This window comes from Morone saxatilis, unplaced genomic scaffold (assembly GCF_004916995.1).
Source record: "Morone saxatilis isolate NCDOM2014 unplaced genomic scaffold, NCSU_SB_2.0 Contig16, whole genome shotgun sequence".
Taxonomy (NCBI): domain Eukaryota; kingdom Metazoa; phylum Chordata; class Actinopteri; family Moronidae; genus Morone; species Morone saxatilis.
The window spans coordinates 11227744-11240293 of NW_023339718.1; the positions used below are offsets into that span (position 1 = coordinate 11227744).

The window sequence follows — 12550 nt, forward strand, 5'->3', positions numbered from 1 at the left end:
CACACACACACACACATTAGGTGCTGTAGTTGCATTTATCTTTATCTCACATACCTATAATATGAACTACACCTTAAGTATATAAACAAACACACTCACATGTACACACATCATGCCCCCTGAGTCCTTGTTTACCTTCACATCCACTTTGAAACATCGGATCTGTGCAGAACGTGAATCACATGAAAACCATCGATGCGTGCCTTTCATCCTCAACACATATGCTGGATACAAAAGATGCGGTCGATGACAGGGGGTTCAAGTAATGTTAATCTTATTGACTACTTGAAAGGATGCAGTGATTTAGTGAATGCGCAAGCACTTCTGAACATAAACACACACCTACACGTGCGCACAGAGACACAAACACACACACACACACACACACACACACATCAAGGAGCATGCCTGATTGTTTGATGTTTTTTATCCTATCTTGGATCAAAGCAACATCTCTTTCAAAGAATGTGTCCTCCTAGATGAACATATGTTAACCATGGCTATGTGCCACAGTAAGTGGCTGAATGATTGAATTATCGAAGTCTCTTGTACTTTTGTTATTGAGGGTAACATTGGCTATTTGTCCCCAATCTCCTGTTCTTTGTATACTGGGACAGAAGAAGAAAGCCAATGGATCACTGAGTGCATCATCTTTTCCCTGAAGGTGCATTGACTAGAGAGAGGCACAGAGAAAGTATCTACAAGGAAAAGAGAAGCATATTCCCAGCACACTTCTTTCTCTTTTAAACGTATGATATGAAATACAATAAGTGAGGCAGGGAAATATTGTAGAATGTATCTGACAGTAGGGACAGAAGAATGATTCAGTGGATCAGCTGAGTGCAAGGTTGTGTCGCACTCTTCTTCTTTGTTGGCATTCACCTTTGTGTCCTGGGAAGCTTTCTAGATTAGGTAAGTGATGAGGGTAAAGAGAGGGTAAAGAAGCAGATATGTGAATGAAAGGAAACCAGCAACCGTCTATTAAAAATATCTTGGCAGGGAGAATGAATGAGTAGATGAGTAATGCTTGAATCGCATTTATAAAACAGACTGCAAGCAAGACGCTTAATTAGTTATGATTAAAAAAATCATTTTGTAAAGTAAAGAAGCTACATAATCAACATTTTTTACAACCTTGAAAAACTTTTACGTGACTAAAAATGTATCACTTTCTAAGTTTATTGGACACTACCCACAAAAACATCAGAGTGATTCATTTCTGTTAATTCCCAATTTAGTCTGCACTCAGTCCACACAGTCCACGTTAGAGAAAATATAAACCATACTGCAATAAGCAACTGGTCAACAATGAGCGAGAAAAACATCAACATGTTGAGGCCATTCGGACTAAAAATACCATCTAACTTTATTTACATTCACAATATGAAGGAAATGGACCCTCTGTAGGATTGTAGTCACTGTCAATGTAATTACAGATATTATTCATGTCTCTGGTTTAATGAATACTTACTGAAATTCTTTAGTACTTTTTGCAGTATGGTATTTTTATATGCACTTATGCATCACCCTGTTACCTTGCTTGTGAAAGTTATCACATACTTACTTAACTTATGTATGTTGTTCACACAGCCTGACAAATCACAGTGCTAAATTGTGATAACTCAGGGGCCTTTCGTTTGAGCATTTATGTCATCATCATCCGGCAGCTTTTTAACACCATTGAAAATTAGAATATCAACTTTGCCTAGCTGCATGATATTTTAAACAATTACAGGGTTACTTTTGTCATTAATTTTAATAATTGGATATTGCTTCTGGTGCTCCTGAAAATACATCCATGGGATCCATTGGATTTTCTGCTAAAATTAAACTGGAAGTCGTGCTCAACATATGCTAAATAAGTCATACATTTTCAAATGTTAAGGACAAAATAAGGATGATCATGGCAGGCGGTCCTATTCATCTTGCGTGTGGGTCTTTCAGTTTTGCCAACATATTTTGAATGCAGCAATTCTGTGGCTCATTTTGTTTTTGTTGCAATGCAATACTGGATGAGAAATATCTAATATTATTCTGCCTTTTTTTGTCTTTCCTCTCCACTCCCCTCCTCCCTCTCCCACTCCCAAATCTTTTTCTTTTTGTCCCCATCGTTTCCTGTTTTCTCTCCAACAAGGTAAGAGCCAAGTGTCCGAATGTCTCCTACACCTGTTAGTACAGTGTCATCACATTGTCAGCACCTTGTCAGATTTCTTAGATGACCATGGTTTTTCCCTGCTGACACACACATACACGAAAGCAAACGTATCTTTACCAGTGGTATTATTTCACTAAGACTGCGCAAACAGACAAGAAATCAAAGCACTCATACTCTTTCACGTCTTCAGTGTGTTGGGCCTAGCAAACATTTTATAGCCTCTGTTTGAGGTAATCACTAGGCCATTACTGCTTCTGCTGGGATTTGAGCCACTTAATTTCTTCATTCCCTTGGAGGGAAGACATTTTATGCCATGTGGCAACCATTTTAAAAATGCTGATACCATGTCTGGACAGGTTGGTTCTAATTTTAGCTATCCTATACGTGATAGGAAATCTGATCTTTTTATTTTTTAAAGAGAATCAAGGGACCAATTTGAGGTGAAAATTTTCCCCCAGTGAAAGGTAATCTCTTTCCGTTTGAGCAGATAGAGGTGATATTCATCTGTGAAATATTTATCAGCTTCTCTGGAACATGATATAGAATAGAAAATAGACTTCACTGTGGAGGCTTTTGTATTGAACAACTCATGTTGAAACTATATTTTGTTTCTTAGAAGCTTGTTCACCTGTTGCATCACCTAACAAATCCAGATGCACAGAAACAAGACTTGTTTTTAAGCTGCAGTTATTGTATTAATAACTTACAATAAAACTTCAGAGACACCTAAATGACCAGTGTGAAGCACACTTTTTAGCAATGAAGTTGCAGAAGGCATTTATAATTCCAGTTTCTCTCTTATACTGAACAGACACTTCATTCAAACTCAACAGAAAGAAAAACGTCACCAAATCATCTTTATTCTTCTTTAACACTGTCCAACAATCACAACGCTGCTCTCTAAACCCATTAACAGAGTTGACGATATTAAAACTATCGTGACTGCACGTGACGTGCCCTGCCTTTGCTGATGTCCCAGACTCTTCCTTGCGCTCCTCTACCCGCTGTCATGCCTCTCCTGGCCTGTCCATCTCATGTCCTTAGTTGTCCCTGCTGTCTCCCCATCTTCCTCAGAGTTGAAGTCTTGTTTAGAGCTTCTGCGACTCACCTTGTAACTGTATTCCTGACTAAATACATTTAAATAAACCCTTAATTCACCACAGTTAGCCTGTAAAAAAAAAATACACTGGCTCTACAGCTGTTTTTTTACTCGTACTCCTATTTAGCGGTGCCGGTACACACACCCTTGACTGCCTTCATCATTTATCCGGAGGCCAGACCCATTAAATTAGAAATAAACCTGACAGAAATCGGCAAAAAACCAACATGCGCTAATGTACTATAGCACATTGCCGATGCGGCCAATGTTTCGTCCAATCACTAATAGATTATACGTCCAACAGAACAGCATGCCAACAAGCTCCTCCTAAATTATTAAAATATAGCTTGGACGCCAAAAGTGTCTCTTCGACTGAACCTTCCTGTGAACAGACAGGAGAAAAAAAGGGCCCACCTTACTCTCTCTAGATTAAATGACTGTCAGTAATTGTTATGCACACTCTCCTTAACTTTTCTTGTATTGTGTTATTGTCTTTTACAAACGTTGCTAATCGTTTTTCTACCCCAACCTAACACTCTTAATGTCAGAGAATAGACACTGCGGATGTTGTATTCCTGAAGTGTGAATGCCATCCCTTAACTCTTCACTGCAGTCAGGAGGCTGTTGCCTTTACCCACTGAGACAATGTGCATCACTAAACTCTATTAAAAAAGCATTTTCACACATATTACTCACATGTCTTAAAATCTGTGAACACTGTGACAAGGATGATGAAGTTTACTTATGTATACTATTATCCATGATAAAGACACACAACTTAATACCTTCCCTTTTCTTTACTGAATGTCCTGTCAAAACACACACACACACAACACACACACACACACACACACACAACGGACAGACACCATATCCATCCCAATAGGTCATCCACCTGCTGTGCTACATCTGATATTCTGGCACTTTCTCTTTTCCTCTGGTTAGCTTGGAAGGAAGTGGCTGAAGGCCAGTGTTACTGTATTTTGTGTGTGTGTGTGTGCGTGCGTGTGCGTGTGCGTGTGTAGGTGTGAGTGTTTGCATATGTTAGCACTATTGCAATGTGTTTTTGCTTCCTGCTGTGAGGGATTTTGGGAGGTGCACATGAAAGAGATTTCCAAAGGTTCCAAAAGACAACACACAGGCAGACACATGCACAGTTCCCTTTTCTTGACTTGAGACATGCTCTGATTACCTAAGATAATCAACTGCCATAATTATCTTTGATGAACAAACTGAATAAAGCAGTGCACAGTATAATTGTGAGTTATTTGAAATGCGGAAAGTAAGTTCTTAAATTAACAGCATTACCACATTAGAAAGTTCCTTGAGAACCTGTTACTTAAACAGTATCTTTGCTTGATGTGACCAGTGCAGACAGTGACCTTTAGTCAATTAACTCACAAACAATCTCATTAGGCCTTCAGTTAATCTTCTCTGACAGGTTTTGGCTTTTAACTTGGAAACAGTCAACAAAATTAAAGATACACTTTTGGAAGACAAAATGCGCACATCTCTAAATTTAAATAATAAACAATAGATAAAAGGTTATCTTGATGTAAAGTGACACATGCATCTTTACACACACACACACAAATAATGAACACAAGCTTAAAAAAACAGAGTTTGTTGTCAAGTTGAGATTACACAAGGTACAATACATTCAGTGTTTCATTGATTTTACTCATAAATGACATGAGGGGCAGCTCACTGGGGGCTTCTTCAAATGTCTGTTAGGTCTATAAATGGAGAGTCAGGGATTTTGAAACCCTGATTTATTCTGAAATAAAGAACTTAAACCTAAAACTCATGGCTACAATATACTGACAAAGCTATTTTCTGCCAATGTTAGACAGACTGCAGAAAGCAGACTAGGCTGCTGTAAATGAATAACCTAAAACATTAGGAAGAGTTTAACAAGAGAATGCGCCACTAAAAGCAGATTAAAGCTATTGATGTTTTCCCCCAATTAGAACCTGAGGCAAATATTTAACTCACACGGTTCAGTCTGTATCACTCTCCAGCTTGCAGTTACAAGCAGGAATTATTGTGTTTAACTCCTCCTGCTTCTTCCTTTGACAACTGAAAGCCAAGTCAGCTGTTGGACAGCAATTCCTCATGATATCTATGTTTGCTTATGTTACATCTTCAGTATTTAGTGCTCTTGACAACATAGCTCATGAATACTATGATTTTTGGCAGGGACTCAAATCTTAGATTTCAGAGTCTACATGTAACTGCTTGTAAATGCATGACCACAGAGCAATGATCTTAATAAAATAATTAAGACAACTAAATACTGGAAGAAGAAAAAAACAGCCTCAGCAAACTGAAATCAAGTGAAACTAATGGCTGTCTGAGACATAGAAATTAGTATAAAATATTTTGTAACAGCAATGGTTGTAGATGCAGTATAGAAACTTTTTGTTGGTTGGCTAAACCTATGGAAAATGCAGTTTTATATTCATTTTGGTAGGAAATGAATATTTTTGTTGAGTGAGCTGTTTGTCTGCTCTGCTCACTAACAACACACACACACACACAGCTGTCTGTCTCATTACTCCAGTGACTCTCTCTGACATCACTGGCTATGCCAAGCCAGCAGTTTTGATTCCTCCACAGCCTCACTTTCTTCTTCTTTCTAAGTCACTGTTATTTATTTGTTTTTCCTCAAATCCCCCTCCCCTCTCTTTATTTCCTCCTACCTTTGCCCCTCCCATTCTCTTGATCTGCCTTTCATAGCTTTAATCTCTAGTCTCTGTTGCTAATACATTTTCTCAGTGTTTTTCTCTTTGTTCTTTGGGGGTCAAGGGTGAGTGTGTGTCTGTTGTTTGAAGTGAGAATAGAGGAACAATGTGGCTGAAAGACCGGGTCAGTTCACTGGGGACAAAGGGATTCCCTGTCTGTTACTGCTTTCCTTTGCACAGTAAATAACACCACTATGACTGTCCAGGCCAAAATCCCCATCACTGTGTTATATAAGCATTATTTCCCCATGTTTAAAGAACGTTTTATATATATATATATATATATATATATATAATTAAATTAATAATAACAAATGATATAATTCTTAATAGAATATAAGAAGGTTTTTTTCTTGCCCTTCTTCAGGTACTCTTAAGTAGCTCTGCTTCTGTGTGATTTTCACCACTCCAGTCTAATCAAGGAGTGAAGACATTAGACACCTGCTGTGTAAATCAGTGACATCGACTGAATCCATCCAGTAATTAAAACAGCTGAATCTTTGACACTGTTTACCTTGACTGTTCTTGAACGTTTGACAAACACGTTTTAAATCTGTGAATAGCCTTAAAAATGTCAAATGCCGAAAATGTCTCATATGAGCACTTTCTTAGCTGCTGTCCCAATTGTTATGGTTGTCTTTAGTCAACTAAAAGGATTTGTTAACTAAGGTTAGGAAAGCACTGCCGCTATATTTGAATATTATTATTTTTTTTTTATTGTTGGTGGGAAATGGAACATGAACAACACAGCTTCTAGTTTAAAAAACACATGCTTTGTGTTCAATGGTTCACTGTAAGAACAGCCTGCCGGGTCAGAAGAAGCCTTGAGATTATCTAGCTCAAGACACTAGACTATGGAAAACTAAGCATATTTCAAAAAGGGAGGGAGACGCTAAGTGTTTCTCCCTTACATTTCTCCTTTTTTTCTTAGCACCCCTTCCTTCATACATTAACACCTAAACAGCATTAGGCAAGCTCAACTTTCTCATTTGACAACTTGTGAATCTTTTTCATTTAGAAGCTGTTATTTCGACTAACACACTTGGGTGGGTGGTCTTGATTTCTTAGTTTTGAGTTCCACTTTCTTTTGTTTTGGAAAACAGGGGTGAAGAAACATGGTGAAATCATTGCTGGAAGCAGCTAATCGCTGTGAGAAGTCTAACTGTTTAACACCACATTTGACTGGGACCCCCTGCTGCTAGAGTGGGCTGAAGTCTGACTCACACACACAGTCCCACACATGCAAACATGGTATGAGAGGGATGTGTGAGTGTGCTTGTGTTACATTCACAAGTTAGACTTTTATTTCATAAGCACTTGGTAGGATGAAACCAGGACTGTACTGTCCTGGCTCACCAGGACATCTTCAACATGTTGGTTTAAATTCAGAAATCCTTTCCTCTGAGAATCCTTTCCTCTTTCCTCATTTGTCCCAACAGTAGTTAAAACTATTTATTTACGATGACCACGATCTTTCCCTACCCTTAACAAAGATGTTTTACTTATATAATCTAAAACCTTGAGGTGACAAATCAGAAATCCCCTCTATATATCTGTTTTGTGACAAGCCATTTGGATGTTTTTGGGAGAAAGTGATGAAGCTCTCACTCTCTCCTTATCTCACTCTCCACATTCATGTAATATATACGAAATATTTTAGGTTACACATGATGTTTGTGATGACTGCAGTTGTCTTTGGCCCTAGGACCTTGGTAAAGTGTCTATAACTTACTTATTGCTTACTTGGCATCAGAGAGGCTTATTTTTAGCCAGCAGAAACGGATGAATCACAGGCCCTCAAAAAGCAGCTTTAAAGCCTTTTTTTCTATGAGGCTATCATGAAGGGAAAGCACTAAACAGGGCTGGTTTTAACTTCATATAATGATAAGGCAAGACATGAAAGCCTTTTAAAATGAATTTGGAATGCCTTCCTCTTTTATCACTGACACTGACATTTGAGCACTTTGTGCATAAGGCGTTATGTATGGAAAATGTGGAAAGGCATATGAGACGGATAGAAAACAAAGAAACAGAACATTGTCACTTACAGGATAAAGAGACTTCTGTCCCTATTTTACTTCCATCCTTTTGGATTCTAAAATGAAAACAGATGAATGCTTAAAAAAAAAGAGTAGGTGGGTACCCTTATTGCTCACCTGGTAAAGCATGTGCCCCATGTACCAAGGCTCAGGCTTTCTCTTCTTCCCCTTCTGTCTATCTTCAGCTGTCTATACAAAAGTAAGGCATAAAAACACTCAAAAAAATAATTATAAAGAAACAGTAAGTTGTGGTATATGCTACCTGTTTTCAACCAAACTCAACTTGTATTCTACACAGGACATGCCACCTCAAGAGTAGAATCGATTTTTAAAGTGCAATGTGTGCCTCTCTGTGAAAAAAGGTTGACGTAGCTAATGACTAAGTGGTAGGACATACATAATACAACGGTTTCTCCTTTGGTCTTCCAGACCAGAAAACCTAATTAATGTTTCCATTTCATACCCACCTGAGCAACGTGCCAAGACTCACAACAGCCACGAGTACACAGCAGTCTGGTCTCTGGTTTGAACAGCCATGGCACTAGCAATTATTTATTCCCAGTACTCAAAAATCTGATACCACAGTGTTTAAAGGGGCTTGAAAACAGAAATAGCAGGGCTATAAGATTCAGCAGTCATCAGACAAACCACATCACATCAACCTGAGTCCCTTATAGAAGCAAAATAAATTTTTAAACGGGTTCAGGTTGAGCGTGATTCATACCCTAGGCAAATCTTTTAGTCTCTCTTTTTCTGTTTTATTGGACCAGGCTTTTTACACTAAAAGGCTGACATTTACAATAGTCTTTGGAAAGATGTATACACTAGCTGTTGTTTGAGAATGTATTGCACTCATACTGTTACAAATAAAGCATTTCAATCACCCTTCTATTTGATGAATCACAGCTTGCTTTTAGTAAAACAAAGTAATGGAATCATGTTGGAGAAATTGTCCCCCCAGTTTGGCTCCATTTTTAACTGGCAGTAAACACACCAGTTTATGTGGAGCCCTGTCGGATTTCCATCCCATGCCTGCCTTTTTGTGTAAATAGCTTGATGTAGGGATAATCTAGGTCATTGACTCTGGTGAAAAGGAGCTCCCTACAGGTCAGCATGTGGTGGAGAAAATGAATTCTGAAAGGCCTGCATTGCCTCTATCAAGAATTGTCACTTTCCAAACATTTCTCTATATTTATTCAACTACATCTTAAATGCCTTGTGGAGTAATATAAGAAATAACAGACAATGCACAATCTAATATTTCATAGTATCTCTGTGCCAGAAGTTGAAAGCCAGGCAAGTTTGACAGTGTGTGCATGATAATGACCACATTAATTTGAGTAACTTTGACCCGGGGATGTGCAAGAAATAACTCCTAAAGCTTTTTGTAAGCAGAAAAGTTTGCTGGAGGAAACCCAGGTCACATAAGAAAGTTGTTTCTGGGTGGATTTTTTGCAGAAAAGTGCTGAATGTGCATGTAGGCATAAAGGCTAGACTGTTGTGTCACACTAACACATGGGCACTTGAACACACACAAGCACAGGAACACACACACACTCAGCTGACCGCTATACTGTGTACTGTTGTGCCAAGGGAACAAGGGGAAGAAACCAGAGACATAAACCCCCAACAGCAGGTGCTGAATAATGTAGTAGACACACACACACACACAAACACACATACCTGCCTACACCTGGTTTTTGGGGTCTAGGGGGCATGGAGCTGGCATAAGGCCTGCTGTGCCTGTCAGAACCAATCAGAGCATTCGACTGAGGGCTGGCATTTACAGCTGATTTGTCAGGATCGGAGGGCCCTTGGGGTTCGGCCAATAATAAACCTCCACCTGTGGTGATGGATCACCTGTGACACAACTGGCCACACGGGGAGAGACATGGCCACTGGCATGCTTTGAGACAAGACAGGACCAGACACAGGAAGGGAGGGTGAGAGAAAAGAAAGGAGAGTAGGAGGAAATTGCATAGAAGAGAGTTTATCCTCCTGTTTTATCCTGCACACCATTCTAAAAGAGTGGTCGGAACTCTGCATATATCTGGGGAACATTTGGATTTACAGTAAACGGTGCAATTCAGATGTGGAATAAAGTGCTAAGACTTATCCATTCATGTCTTTTAGATGCACTTATTCAAGCTATTTTGCTGTTGACCCAAAAACCCAAGAAATGGAAAATTTTGTAAAATTATTTGTTTAAATTTATATAAAATGTTGGTTACTATAGCCATTATTAATATGCTTGGCGGAAGTCTAGCTGCATGTAAATCAAGGATTATGACAGGACTGATGATGTGTGATACTTTCATTTAATTAGATGCAGCCGGGAAGCACAATTGTTGAAGCTGTAAGCTAAACTTAGTTATCATACAGAAAGTGTTTATCCACCTGTCATTAAATACAGGAACAACATTAGAGGTCTTCAAAAGGGAGAAACAGACAGCTTTTCACCATCGATCTGCTTTTGATTTAAACACAATAATGATTAGCTCCATTTCTGCCGTTTTGACAGGTAAAGGAAGGTGACTGTAGGCAAGCTCAGAGACAACACATAATGAGACAGGGAGAAAGACAGAGGTGCGTGGGATGTTTGGAGCCTAAGTGAGGAGGAGAGAGGATGTCTGCGCAGCATTATGTGAGGAATACAGAAGCAGTGAAGTGTATCTAGAGAAATGGACTTCAGAAAGATCAAGCATAGCAGAGTAGGACAGATACAAGTGTCCAGCTATGATTCACTCTCATGTGTGGTGTTGCAGTTAGACAGAGCACTGGCAAGCCCTGACCCAGGAAGACTGCAGGTACGAGATGTACTGCAAACAATAAAATCATATACTCGAGTGCAATACATATTCACAATCGCTTCTCTTACCAATAGTCGCTTTAGCAGTTCACATGAATGTTTGGACTGAATGTCCATGCACATACAGAGATATGCACCCTTATACATACATTCGCCCACAGAAACCTGTACACTAGCAAACCCAGAGCCTTCACTTAGCTCAGTGCCTTGTCAGTCCTTCAGTGTCTTATTTTAAGTAGCAGCCATCAATAATAGATGTGCTGAAGGGAATAATTGATAGGACACACAGCTTCCTCTAATGCTGCTTAGTTTGACGGATGAAGGGACAGCAGGAACTCTTTGGTGAAATCGTCCTCCACCCACCCACACATACTCGTATACACCCACACTTAGTTTGATGGATGGATGAACAGCAGGAACTCTGTGGTGGGATCTTTTTCAGCACTTTTACAGAAGTTGTCTGAGAGCAATATTAATAAACTATCGGTCACAAACCCAATAATGAGCAGTGGTCCTCATTCTTTGTATGTCAAGAGTAAAATTTGAGCCTTGAGCGACCAAATTTCTTCATTATGAATTTTAAAGTTGACAGTGCTAAAGAGGTTCAGTCCAGAATTATTGTGAACTAGATTGCAGCACACCTGAGAAAACTGCATAACTGCCATCATTGGACAATTATTTACATGTAAGAGCATGGCAAACAAAGTTTGTGATTGACTCATTTACAATATCTTAAAATCACACATCAAACATAGTTTGGACAAACATAGTTCTTGTTTAAACTTCTACCATTGTTATAAATCATAAAACAAAGTATATTAAACTACAGGTAACCATAGAAACAGTCCAGTTCTTCAGGAGGGTGTAAGAGGATGAAAGTTCAGAGCATAAATGAGGCTTAAGAGTGAGTGTGTGTGTGTGTGTGTGTGTGTGTGTGTGGATGCCTGTCCATGCCTGCATGTGTGAGTTTAATTGAGTACAAACTCCTTTATTTTTTTCAGTTAGTTTTTTTCTTTAATTGAACATGATATAAGCCTGATAATGCACTACGACATGTTTCAGTATAGAATATAATGAACTTGGCCTCCACCTTGGGCAAACCGAGCTTGATCTCCATCTTGACCAACATCTGTATATATCAGGACACTTTTTTGTGCATTATTGCTCACATGGCAGATAGTTATTACCTGTGTATGTATCACGCCCATCTTCCACAAGCCCCAAGCAGCCACAGAGACAAACTGCTGAAGTATAACAATTGATCTGTTTATTGACAAGGTAGCAAAAAGATTGCATTTGAAATAGCATGTTACATATGTTAAGAGTTTCTTTATGAATTATTTTTGGTTGAGAGGGAGATGAAATTCTGGTTCACCATTACCTTGACTTCCTACTGTATATAGTCTGCCATCACTAGCTGCCCCTACTGGGGCCGTGAGGCAGAAGACCAGTTGTCTTCTGATTACCACCTATTTGCACACACACACCTGTCAAACCCATTCTGTCATGTACTGAATGAGCTAATCAATCATTGTTAGAACACACAACAAAATATTACCACTGCCATTACGCCTAGTGGTTTCAAAGATGGTTTTGTTTTCATGGCAGTATTCAAACTTTAAAATTGGCCTGTGTGTCTCTTCTCTACAGCAGAAATGTTATTGTAACCCCTCAGAGAGACTCATGCACAATTGGAACATGGAT

General features: G+C 39.0%; 1 protein-coding gene across 1 annotated transcript in view; it reads left to right on the forward strand.

Annotated features, from left to right (window-relative positions):
* Positions 1-12550, forward strand: part of grid2 (glutamate receptor, ionotropic, delta 2) — a 408773-nt gene that overhangs the window by 195715 nt on the left and 200508 nt on the right. The window lies entirely within an intron of this gene.